Source organism: Bos javanicus, chromosome X (assembly GCF_032452875.1).
Source record: "Bos javanicus breed banteng chromosome X, ARS-OSU_banteng_1.0, whole genome shotgun sequence".
In the NCBI taxonomy this organism is placed as follows: Eukaryota; Metazoa; Chordata; class Mammalia; order Artiodactyla; family Bovidae; genus Bos; species Bos javanicus.
Window position 1 is genome coordinate 57,554,489 of NC_083897.1, and position 13,589 is coordinate 57,568,077.

At 36.8% G+C, this 13,589-nt stretch overlaps 1 protein-coding gene across 4 annotated transcripts in view; it reads right to left on the reverse strand.

The window, feature by feature from the left end:
• RBM41 (RNA binding motif protein 41) overlaps nucleotides 1-13,589 on the reverse strand; it is a 75,552-nt gene that overhangs the window by 54,506 nt on the left and 7,457 nt on the right. The gene's annotated exons all lie outside the window — the stretch shown is intronic.

Genomic DNA, 13,589 nt, shown 5'->3' on the forward strand with positions numbered 1-13,589 from the left:
GCATGGAAATTTTACATCAAAAGAAAAAATGTTCATATACATTTTTAGCTAACAATATATATACTGACATATTTAGGGGTACATGTGTTTACATTGGTGATCCATTTAAATAAATCAATAAAGTAAGATGGTTTACTAGATGGATAGACAGATGTGATAAATCAGTAAAATATTAATGATATAATCTAGCCAGCCATCACTGGGTGTTTGTGATAAAATTCTTTCAACCTTTCTGTGGGTTTAAAATTTTTCATTAAATACTGGAAAAATATTTTCCCATTTGGATATTAAAAATATTAACACATGTACTTTAACCCTATCTTTTTTGGGCTTCAATTTTTATATTTCATTGTTTAAACCAATTGCTACTTGTTACAGTATACAGTGAAGGGAGGGAATCTAAACGTATTATTTGCTCAAGTAGCAAAACAACTGAAGGGCATTTTTTGTTTTTATCACTTTTTAAAAGATAGTTCACAGTAGGAGTATGTACACGATGGACACTGGCAAATGGTACAAATCATGTGAAATTCTTGAAAGGAAAGAAGTAATATTGGGGATAGCTGACTGAGGTCCCTGGGGAGATAAGAGGGAGAGGACCTAGAACAAAGGAGTAAATAGTAACCTTTGGCAGGAAGGATGTCCTCAGCACTGAGTTGAAATGGAAGAAAATGATGGCTAGGATACAGAAGTTAGCAGAGTCAGGCAGAAAGTAGATGAAGGTTCTTACTGATGGCATTGTTTCCTTTGAAATAGGAAAGAAGACTACCTGCTAAAAATAATAAAATAGCAGTTGGATAGGAAATAGTAATGAAGATATAAAATAGTATTTTTAAGGAATGAAACAGAGAGCTGACCAGAGACTAGGAGACGTTGCCAAACAAGAAAGAAGACTCTAGATGATACCAGAGATGAGGAATTTGTAGAGGCACTAATCAACACAATTATACTGCTTTTCTCTAGTAGTGCTCAAAATCCATCATGCAACAATAAAGAAGGTAATCAGTTGGATTGATTCAGGGTTGAGGATTTGCTGGGTGGGTATGATGCACAAAAAAAGAAGCAAGGAAAATGACTCAGTGGCAAGAACTTGGGTAAATAATGCATGATGGAGTCTAAGCGAGATGTGAAAGGAAGAGGAAACAGGAAGGGGATGACAGATTGGGAGAAAAAAAACAAAGGTCAAGGACCTCGAGATTTTAACAGGGTTGAAGGAATGGTAAAATGATTGTTAAGAGAGTTGTGAGAGCCAGAAGGATAAGAGAAAGGTTATGGTTAAGAGTAGTATACTGGAGTTTAAGATTTCAGAAGAAGTATATTTCTAGGGAGACTATATGTTGTTTTCCCACTGGTTTAAGGTTAGAAAATGGGATATGTAATACTTAAACATAAATACAGTGTTATCTCAAGATACAGTAAAATCACACTTAAAAAAAACCAAAAAATCTTTAAAAATCATGTATACAAATACCATGATCAAGAGCACAGACTTTCATGTTAAGAACAGATCTAGATTTAAGTTCTAGCCTGGTTATTTAATAACTGACCTTGAGAAATTCATTCTTTCAGAAGTTCTATTTCATTATCTGTAATATAGATACTATATTATAGGGCTACTGTAAGGTTTAAATGAGTTAATGTGAAAAATGCTAAGCACAAGGACTAAGCACAAATAAACCCTCAAAATTATTAGCTATTAGGAATTCTCTCTCCAGGTAAGATTCTTCACCTTGCCTCTCCCACTGAATATAGCTATAAAACTAAAGAGACTACACAGAGTACATGACAACGGTGAAAACTACAAAGCAAAAGTTGGAATAGATAAGAAATTTAGAACTTGAAATAACAAAGAACTCATGCCCAGACACAGCATAATCATAATCAAACTGCTGAAAAGTAAAGAAAGTAGAGGAATAAGGACAAAAAGTTAAAAAACCCATAAATTTATGGTTAATTGATTTTCTTTAAAAAGTACCACGACAGTTTAATTTGGAAAGGATCATCTTTTCAGTGAAAAGTGGCAGGACTATTGGACATACATATGCAAAGAGATTAATGTAACCCTAACCCCACTCCAGTACTCTTGCCTGGCAAATCCCATGGATGGAGGAGCCTGGTAGGCTGCAGTCCATGAGGTCGCTAAGAGTCGGGCATGACTGAGCAACTTCACTTTCACTTTTCACTTTCATGCATTGGAGAAGGAAATGGCAACCCACTCCAATGTTCTTGCCTGGAGAATTCCAGGGATGGGGGAGCCTGATGGGCTGCCGTCTATGGGGTCGCACAGAGTCGGACACGACTGAAGTGACTCAGCAGTAGCTGCAACCTTACACCAGGCTTCCCAGGTGACTCAGTGGTAAAGAATCTACCTGCAATGCAGGAGATGTAGGTTCGATCCCTGGTTTGGGAATATCCCCTGGAGAAAGAAATGGCAACCCACTCTAGTATTCTTGTCTGAGAATTCCCATGCACAGAGGAGCCTGGCGGGCTACAGTCCAAGGGGTTGCAAAGAGTAGGACCCAACTGAGCATACACACACACACACACACACACACACAACCTTACACCCTATGTGTAATTCAGAAATTAATTCAAAATGGTTCATAGACCTAAATGTATGAGCTAAAACTATATATCTTCTAGAAGAACACATATGAAGAAAATCTTTATGATCCTGGGTTAGAAAGAAATCTTAGTTACAAGATCAAAAAAAAAAAAAGAAAGAAATCTTAGTTACAAGATCAAAGCAGAAGTCATAAAAAAATTACACTTCATCAAAATCACAAACTCTCAAGCTTCAGAAAATGCTGTTAGGAAAGGTGGTATCAGTGAAAATGGCAGAGTTAAGAATCTCTTAAAGGAGAACACTGACAGAAACTGTCAAAATCAACTTGTTTTCAGAACTCTGATAATTAATCAAAGGCTTGTAGTAATCTGGGAAACATTTATTGAAGAAAAATAGCTGAATATCAGTAAGAATAATAAGTTTTATAGCATTTTAACTTGCCTTTTCCTCATCCTTTTTCCCCAGGTCTGTAGTAACCTTGAAACCAACAATCCCATGTCAGAGAAAACCAGTAAAGAAGGAAAACAAAGTTGGAGTTCCTTCAAAGCCCCATTCCCAGAGAACTGTCATTACTTGATCTATCTAGTAAATCTCACAAGCATTATTCTCTTAATCTGACCTGGCTCAAAGTTCACCCAGTGCTAACAGCCTTTTTCCTGAGAACTTCTGTCAAAAACAATCAGAGACACTTGTTGAATTTTGTGGCTAGCTGAGGTGGTGGAGTTGAGACAAACAATAGGTTACCAATATGCTTAGAAGGAAATCCTAGAGAATAAAATGTCATTAGGGGCCCTGACATATTTTGAAGAATCTAAAAGGCCATGCACATGCACAGAGCTGTCCACATGGCCAAAGCTTTGTGTGTACTCAGGAAAGACCTGAAAAATCCCTGAGCTCTCACCGCTGACTAATACTGAGTTTCTGTGCAAGCAGGGAGTGAAGGCTACAATGGAGTTAATTGCCTGGTTGACTGTTGATGATGTCCTTGGCTTGCACACAAAGTCCTTCAGAACTGGGAAATCCCTCAGTACTGGGAAAAATACTAGTTCTAGAAATAATTAAAACACTGTTAATAATTTAAACTAAAGAAGGCCATATATTATATAAGATGATTATATTATGTGATTCCATTTATAGGAAATGTCTGGAATAGGCAAATCCATATGGATAGGCAGTAGATTAGTGGCTCTCTGGGCTGGGAGTAAAAACAGTAACTGAGAACAATCTCTGGGGTGATGAAAATGTTCTAAAATTCAATTGTAGTGACGGTTGAACAATTCTGTAAATTTACTATGAACCACTCAATTGTACATTTAAAATGAGTTTTATGGTATGTAAAAGATAACTCAATAAAGAAGTGAAAAAAAGGATCCAATTACATTCTATAAGAAACTTGTTTTTTTTTTCAAAATATGAAACTCACTTTCAAATATAATATAAATAGGATAAAAGTAAAATGAAAAGTAATTCTGGAATGTTGGAGTAAAGACCTCTGAAAATCTGCTGCTCCATAAAAGCAAAAAGAACACTGGGAAAAGTCAAAATAAAACTTTTGGTAAGTCTGGAAATTAAATTAAGCCTTATAACAATACGAGGAATAGTATTCAAGAAAAATAGCTGAGTTGCAGTAAGAATAGTAAGATTTGTTGCATTTTAACTTTTCATAATCCCATTTCCCTCTCTCCAGTTTTTCAGCAGCTACTATGATAGTTGTGAAAAGCATTGGCCTAACTTACATTGAAGGAAGCAGAGCAGTTCCAGAGCTTCCATTCTCAGAGAACATCACTATTTGATTTTCTTCTACTTCTGCTTTATTGACTACATCAAGGCCTTTGACTGTGTGGATCACAACAAACTGTGGAAAATTCTTTTTTTTTTTTTAATTTCACCTGTTTCTTTTTATTTTTTATATTTATTTTATTTTTTAACTTTACAATAAAATTCTTAAAGAGAGGAATACCAGACCACCTTACCTGCCTCCTAAGAAATCTGTATGCAAGTCAAGAAGCAACAGTTAGAACCAGACATGGAACAACAGACTGGTTCCAAATTGGCAAAGGAGTACATCAAGGCTGTATATTATCACCCTGCTTATTTAACTTCTTATGCAGAGTACATCATGAGAAATGCCAGGCTGGATGAATCACAAGCTGGAATCAGGATTGCCAGGAGAAATATCAATAACTTCAGATATGCAGATGACACTACCCTTATGGCAGAAAGTGAAGAGGAACTAAAGAGCCTCTTGATGAAAGTGAAAGAGGAGAGTGAAAAAGCTGGCTTGAAACTCAACATTCCAAAAACTAAGATCATGGCATCCGGTCCCATCACTTCATGACAAATAGATGGGGAAACCATGGAAACAATGAGAGACTTCACTTTTTTGGGCTCCAAAATCAGTGCAGATGGTGACTGCAGCCATGAAATTAAGACGCTTACTCCTTGGAAGAAAAGCTATGACAAACCTAGACAGCATAGTGAGGAGCAGAGACATTACTTTGCCAACAAAGGTGCATCTAGTCAAAGCTATGGTTTTTCTAGTAGTCATGTATGGATGTGAGAGTTAGACTATAAGGAAAGCTGAGCACCAAAGAATTGATGCTTTTGAACTGTGGTGTTGGAGAAGACTCTTGAGAGTCCCTTGGATTGCAAGGAGATCAAACCAGTCAATCCTAAAGGAAATCAGTCCTGAATATTCATTGGAAGGACTGCTGCTGAAGCTGAAGCACTAGTACTTTGGCCACCTGATGCGAAGAACTGACTCACTGAAAAACACCCTGATGCTGGGAGAGTTTGAAGGCAGGAAGAGAAGGGGATGACAGAGGATGAGATGGTTGGATAGCATCACCAACTTGATGGACATGAATTTGAGCAAGCTCCGGGAGTTGGTGATGGACAGGGAAGCCTGGTGTGCTGCAGTCCATGGGGTCATAAAGAGCTGAACATGACTGAGCGACTGAATTGAACTGAAAAGCTACATTCTGAGGGTTTGTCTTTGACTTGGTTCATACCTAGATCATGTCAAGAGCGATCAATGGAGCTTTTTTAACCCTGCAGCTACTTGAGTGGCATTACCAGCTAGAGCTAAGAGAAGGCTGACAAACAAACAAAACTTAAAAGGAAACATAGGGAATAAGGATCACACTGATTTCAAAATAGATTACAAAGCTATAGCAACTGAAACAATATGGTAGTGGCTTAAAGACAGATATGTGAACCAGTGGAAAAGAATAGAGAGCCCAGAATTAAACTACACATGTATAGTCAACTGATGTTTGACAAGGGTGCCAGGAATACATAATCAGGAAAGGATAGTCTCTTCAACAAATGGTGCTGGGAAAAGTATACGAAAGTGAAAGTGAAGTCGCTCAGTTGTGTCTGACTCTTTGTGACCCCATGGACTGTAGCCTACCAGGCTCCTCTGTCCATGGGATTTTCCAGGCAATAGTACTGGAGTGGATTGCCATTTCCTTCTCCAGGGGATCTTCCCGACCCAGGGATCGAACCCGGGTCTCCCACATTGTAGACAGACGCTTAACCGTCTGAGCCACAAGGGAAGTCTATATCCACGTGCAAAAAAGTGAAACTGTACCCTTATCTTATGCCTTTCACAAAACTCAATTCAAAATGGATTAAAAACTTAAACATAAGACCTGAATTCTAAAACTCCTATTGAAAACATAGGGAGAAACCCTCTTGACATTAGTGTTGGCAATGTTATTGGCTATAACCTCCAAAACATAGGTAATGAAAGCAAAAATAGAGAAGTGGGAATACATCAAACTAAAAAGCTTTATCATAGCAAAAGAAAGAATAGAGTAAAAAGGAAACTTATAGAATGGGAGAATATATAGTAGACTCTTGAACAACACCAGTTTGAACTGTACAGGTCCACTTAATGCAGATTTTTTTTTTGCAGTAAATATACACTATAGTACTATAAGATTTGTGGTTGATTTAATCTATAGATGTGAAACCATGGATATAGAATGCTGATTATAAAGTCATACATGGATTTTTGATTACTTGGAGTGTCAGTGCCCCCAACCCCTATGTTGTTTGAGAGTCAACTGTATTTGCAAACTACATATCTGTTGCTGTTACTGCTAAGTTGCTTCAGTCGTGTCCGACTCTGTGTGACCCCATAGATGGCAGCCCACCAAGCTCTGCTGTCCTGGGATTCTCCAGGCAGGAACACTGGAGTGGGTTGCCATTTCCTTCTCCAATGCATGAAAGTGAAAAGTGAAAGTGAAGTCGCTCAGTCGTGTCCAAATCCTAGCAACCCCATGGACTGCAGCCTACCAGGCTCCTCCATCCATGGGATTTTCCAGGCAAGAGTACTGGAGTGGGGTGCCATTGCCTTCTCCAACATATCTGTTACGGGGTTAATATCCAAAACGTATAGGAAATACCTACAACTCAATGGCATAAAAATAAAACCTGATTAAAAAAAGGACAAAGTATTTGAATAGACATTTCTCCACAGCAGATATACAAATGGCCAACATTTGTACAGGTAACATGAAAAGGTGCTCACCATCACTAATCATCAGGGAAATGCAAATCAAAGTCACAATGAGATACATGTGCATGTGTAAGTGTATGCCAAGGAAAGTGAGGCCCTCAGAAGTCCCTAATGTCTCACTTCTAACTGATCTTGAGGCTCAGCATAAGCGGGAAGTGAAGTCTAAGACAGAGTTGCAAACTGCTTCCCTGAACACTGAAAGAGTAACCTAACACACTCACACAGAGCCCCTTGATAAAGGCTCATATACTTTTTGATTTAAGACATTTAAGAAAAACTCTCCAATCATTAGTGGCTTACTATGCTAACTGGAGAAGGCAATGGCACCCCACTCCAGTACTCTTGCCTAGAAAATCCCATGGACGGAGGAGCCTGGAAGGCTGCCATCCATGGGGTCACTGAGGGTCGGACACGACTGAGCGACTTCACTTTCACTTTTCACTTTCATGCATTGGAGAAGGAAATGGCAATCCACTCCAGTGTTCTTGCCTGGAGAATCCCAGGGACGGGGAGCCTGGTGGGCTGCCGTTTATGGGGTTGCACAGAGTTAGACATGACTGAAGTGACTTAGCAGCAGCATGCTAAGTGGATAGAGACTTCAGTGACTTTACATGACAAAGAATTAAAAATTGACAGAATTGGTCCAGGAACATCACTAAACAAACAAATAGCAACCAACAAACCCTGGGTGGGGAGGGGTTGATTGACTTTTCAGAGTTGTTACATAATATTATTTTAAATGTCTAATTTTCAACAATAAAATTATAAGACTGTAAGGGACTGAATATTTGTGCCCCCACCCCCGAATTCATATGTTGAATCCCCACCCTTCAATATGATAGTAATAGGAAGTGGGGATGCTTGAGTAGTAATTAGGATTGGATAAGGTCCTAAGAGTGGAGCCCTCATGTATGGGATCAATGCCCTTATAGTCATCAGAGAGCCTGCTTCTTCTCTCTGCTATCTACCAGGTGAGGATCCAGTAAGAATTCAGCAGTCTGAAACCCATAAGAGGGTTCTTATTGGAACTAGACCATGCTGGAACCCTGATCCTAGATTTCCAGCCTCTAGAACTGTGAGAAATACATCTCTGTTGATTATAAGTCACCCAGTTTGGTACTTTGTTATAACAGCCTCAGATGACAAAGGCATTGGAAAAAAAAAAAAAACAAAAAACAACCCCCCACCTTAAAACCGAGAAAGTATGATCCATACACAGAAAAAAGAAACAGTTGATAGAAACTCTCCTGAGGAGTCACATTGGGCTTCTCAGAAAAAAAAAAAAAAAAAAAAACCAACTTTAAATCGTTATTATAAGTTATTCAAACAAAGGAAACCACGTATAAAGAACTAAAGAATGTTTCAGAATATCTTACCAAATAGAGAATAAAAATAAAAGATAGAAATTATAATAAAGAATCAAATAGAAATTTTCAAGCAGTATAATAACTGAGATGAAAAATACACTAGAGGGGCTCAACAGGAGATGTGAATTGACAGCAGAATCATCAAACCTGAAGATATGTCAACTACATAATCTGAGGAAGCTCACTAAAGTTTAGGAGCAGAAAGAAAAAAGAGTAAAGAAAAAGACAATGCATGCAGTCTTGGGAACCTATGGGAGACAAGCAAGCATACCAACACATGCATAATGGACTCTCAGAAGAAGAAACAAAAAGAATATTTGAAGAGTTAATGGTCAAAAGCTTCCCCAAATTGATGAAAAACACTAATCCATACATCATGGAACTTCAACAGACTACAAGAAGGATGAATTCGAAGATACCTATGTGAAGTCTGTCCAAAGAGACACTTAAACAAGTAGTCAAACTGTCAAAAGTAGAAGATGAAGAACAGATCTTGAAAGCAGTAAGAAGAGGCTCACCATGGACAAGGGGTCCTGAGATTAATAGTTGACGTCTCAATAGAAATTAGAAGGGGCCAAAAGGCAGTTGAGATGATACATTTGATCTGCTAAAAGAAGAAGACTGCCAACCAAAAATTCAATGTCCAGGAAAAAACTATGTAAAACTAAAGGAGAAATTAAAACATCCCAAGATAAACAGAGTTTACTACAAGATGATCTGCCCTGTAAGAAAAACTACACAGAGTCTTTTAGACTGAAATAAATGGGCACTAAATAGTAACTCAAATTTACCCAAAGAAAGGACACTAGCAAAGTTGACTACATAGGTAAACATTAAAGACAGTATAAACGTTTTTATCCCTGTGCTCTTTTTTTTGTTGTTGTCCATCTGACTTAAAAGATAAAAGATAACCGCATAAAGCAATAATTATAAAACTCTGTTGGTAGGCTTAAAATTTAGAAAGATGTCATTTGTATGACAATAATAGTACAAAGGAGGAAGGACAGAACACAGGTAAATAAGAATGCAGTTTTTGAACATTATTGAAATTAAGTTGGCACTAATACAAACAAAATTGTTCAAGCTCAGGTGTTAGTTATAATCCTCAGGGCAAATTACTAAAAGAGTAACAAAAATAGTAAAAGAAGCAACAAGTTAATTAAGATGACACACTGTAAAAGCTGATTTAACATTAAGGAATAAATGGAGTAATAGAGTAACAAAAAGATACAGACATATCAAAAATAAATAGCAAAATGGCAGATGTAGAACCTACCTTATCAACAGACTCCACTTAAATGCATTAAATATAAATTAACACTCTACATAATTGGAAGCAGGGATTTAAGAAAAACATGCTCTAAATAACTATTTGCTGTCTATAAGAGACACTTTGGTTTTTTAAAAAGTTGAAAGTAAAAGGACAGAAAAAGATACTCTATGCAAAAAAGAAAGTAAAGCAGAGTACAAGAAATTTGAGTCTTTTTTCCTTGGTAATTCTAGCTAAAGGACTGCGAATTCTATTGCCTTTTCCATTGAGCCAACTTTTGGTTTTCTTGGTTTTCTCTATTTTTTATTCATTTTTCATTTATTTTTGCTCTAATCTTTCTTTCTTTCCTTAAGTTAGATATGGGTTTATTTGCCTTCTTTTTGTAGCTTTTTTCATTAAACTTCAATTTTTTTAGAGCTTCACAGCAAAACTGAGGGGAAGTTACAGAGATTTCCCACCTATTCCCCAGACCCCACACATGCTTAGTCTCCCTCATTACCTCCCACCAGAGTGGGACATTTGTTACAACTGATGAGCCTACACTGACACATCATAATTACTCCAAGTCTATAGTTTACCATTTACTCTTGGTATCATATATCCAAAGGGTTTGGACAAATTTTTGTAGTTTCTTGAGGTGGAAGTTTTGGTTATAAATTTGAGGGTTTTCCTCTTTATTAATATTGGCATTTACAGCTTTAAAAAGCCCCTTGAGTACCTCTTCTACTGCATTCCTGAAGTTTTTGTATATTTTGTTTTCATTCATCTCAAAGTACTTTCTAATGTCCCTTGCAACTTCTTTTTGATCCTTGGTTATTTGGTAGAGTGTTAAATAATTTCCACATATTTGTAAATTTCCTCTGTCCATCTATTATTGATTTCTAATTTCATTTCACTGTAAACAGAAGTGGTGAGAGTGGACATCCTTGTCTTATTCTTGGTATTGGAAGGACAATTTCAATCTTTTCACCATTAACTATGATGTTAATTATTAAGACAAATAATGGCCAATAGATTTCTGACAAAAATGCAAAGACAAGTAAATGGAGAAAGAACACTCTTTTCAACAATTAGTACTGGATAATCAGATATTCATAAGCAAAAAAGTGAACCTTAACATAAACCTCACACCTTATATAAACATTAAGTCAAAGTGGATCATAGACTTAAATGTAAGATATACAATTATAAAACTGTTAGAAGAAAATAAAGGAATAAACCTTTTTCATAAAATCTAGTGTTTTTAGACATAATAAAGCACAATACATTAAAGAAAAAATGGATAAATTGGACTGTATCAAAATTTAAAATATTTGCTCTGAAGCAAAAAATTTGCATACAGAAAACTACAAAATTTTGCTAAAAGACATAAACAAATACAAAGACATTCTGTGTTCATGGATTGAAGATTTAGCATTGTTGTCAGTACCACCCAAAGTGATATACAAATTCAAAGCAATACTATCAAAATCTCAATGATGTTTTTTGCAGAAATAGAAAAATCTGGGAATTCTCTGGCAGTGCAGTGGTTAAAGACTCGGTGCTTTCCCTGCTGTGGGCCTGGGTTTGATCCCTGGTAAGGGAACTGCTGCTGCTAAGTCGCTTCAGTAGTGTCCGACTCTGTGCGACCCCATAGATGGCAGCCCACCAGGCTCCCCCGTCCCTGGGATTCTCCAGGCAGGAACACTGGAGTGGGTTGCCATTTCCTTCTCCAATGCATGAAAGTGAAAAGTGAAAGTGAAGTTGCTCAGTCGTGTCCGACTCTTCGCGACCCCAGGGACTGCAGCCCACCAGGCTCCTCTGTCCATGGGATCTTCCAGGCAAGAGTACTGGAGTGGGGTGCCATTGCCTTCTCCAGGTGAGGGAACTAAGATCCCACAAACCATGTGGCATGGCAGAAAAAAAGGAAATAAAAAAATCTATCCTAAAATTCATATGGAATCTCAAGGGACTCAAACAATGAAAACAATTTTGAAAAAGAAGAGCAAAGTTGGAGGTCTCATACTTTCTGATTTCAAAGTTTACAACAAATCTATAGTAGTTTAAAAAGTGTGGTACTAACATAAAGACAGACATGTATACCAATGGAATAGAATGGAGAGTCTGGAAATATACTCTTTCATTTACACTCAAATGATTTTCAGAGAGTGTGCCAAGACCATTCAATGAGGAAAGACAGTCATTTCAACAAGTAGTACTGGAAAAGCTGGATATCAAACATGCAAAAAATGAAGTTGGACCCCTTATATATGAAGTTAACTCAAAATGGATCAAAGACCTAAACATAAGAGCCAAAACTATAAAACTTTTTGAAGATAACATAGGAAAAACAGTTTATGACATCAGACTTGGCAAGATTTACTGGATATAACAACAAAAGCACAGGGAACAAAAAAATAGACAAACTGGACTTTATCAAAAATAAAAAACTTTTGTGCATCAAAGGATACTATTGACAGAATAAGAAGGCAACCATAGAATAGGAGAAAATATTTGCAAATCATATATCTGAAAAGGGAGTAATATCCAGAATACATAAAGAACTCCTGCAACTTAACAACAAACAACCCATTTAAAAACGGGCAAAAGACATCCTTGTACATTGCTGGTATGAATTTAAAACATTATAGTCTCTATGGCAAACAGTATGGTGGTTTCTCAAAAGATTAAACATAGAATTACCATATAATCCAGAAATTCCACTTAACATATTCAAAAGAATGAAAGCAGGGACCGGAACAGACTGTTGTACATCCAGATTCATAGCAGCATTATTCACAATAGCGAAAAGACAGACATTACATAAGTGTCCATTGACAGATGAATAGATTAACAAAATGTACTAGATACATACAATAAAATATTATTTAGCCTTAAAAAGGGAGGAAATCCTGATACATGCTACAATATGGATGCTAAGTGAAATAAGCCAGACACAAAAAGACAAAAACTATGATTCTGTTTACATGAGGTACCTAGAATATTCAAATTCATAGAGAGAGAGAGCAGAATGGTGGTTGGTAGAAGGTAAGGCAAGGGGAGAATGGGGAGTTAGTGTTTAATGGGTACAGAGTTTCAGTTTGGGAAGATGAACAAGTTCTGGAGATGGATGGCGATGATGGCTGCAGAACAATGTGAATATACTTAATGCCACAGAACTGTACACTTAAAAAATAGTTAGAATGGTCAATTTTATGTTAGGTATATTTTACCACAATAAAAGAAAGTTTGCTCTGCAGAAGACACTGTTAAGAGAATGAAAAGACAAGCTGCACACTGGGATAAAATATTGTAAATCATATATCCAACAGAGAATTGTGTTTGACTATATAAAGAACTCTCAAAAGTCAACAGGAAAAAATAAACAACTAAATGAAAAACAGCAAAAGATTTGAACAGACACTTCAGCAAATAGGATATAAAGATGGCACATAAGCATATGAAAAGATGTTTAATATCATTAGCCATTAAGGAAATGCAAATTAAAACTACAATGAGATACCACTTCACAGCTATTAGAATAACTAAAATAAATACCAACAATACCAAATGCTGACAAAGATGTAGAGCAATTGGAACTCTCATACATTGCTGGTGAAAATGTAAAATGGTTCAGCCACTCTTGAAAATGGTTTGGCAGTTTCTTATAAAGTTAAACAAACACTTACCATATGACCCAGTAATCCCACTCCTAGATATTTACCTTAGAGAAATAAAAATTTCATGTTCACACAAAAGCCTGTACAAGAATATTCATATCAGTATTATTCATAATCACCATAACCTGGAAACAGCCCAAATGCACTTGATGGGTGAGTGGATAGACAAACTTTGGAATATTCATACAATGGAATGCTACTC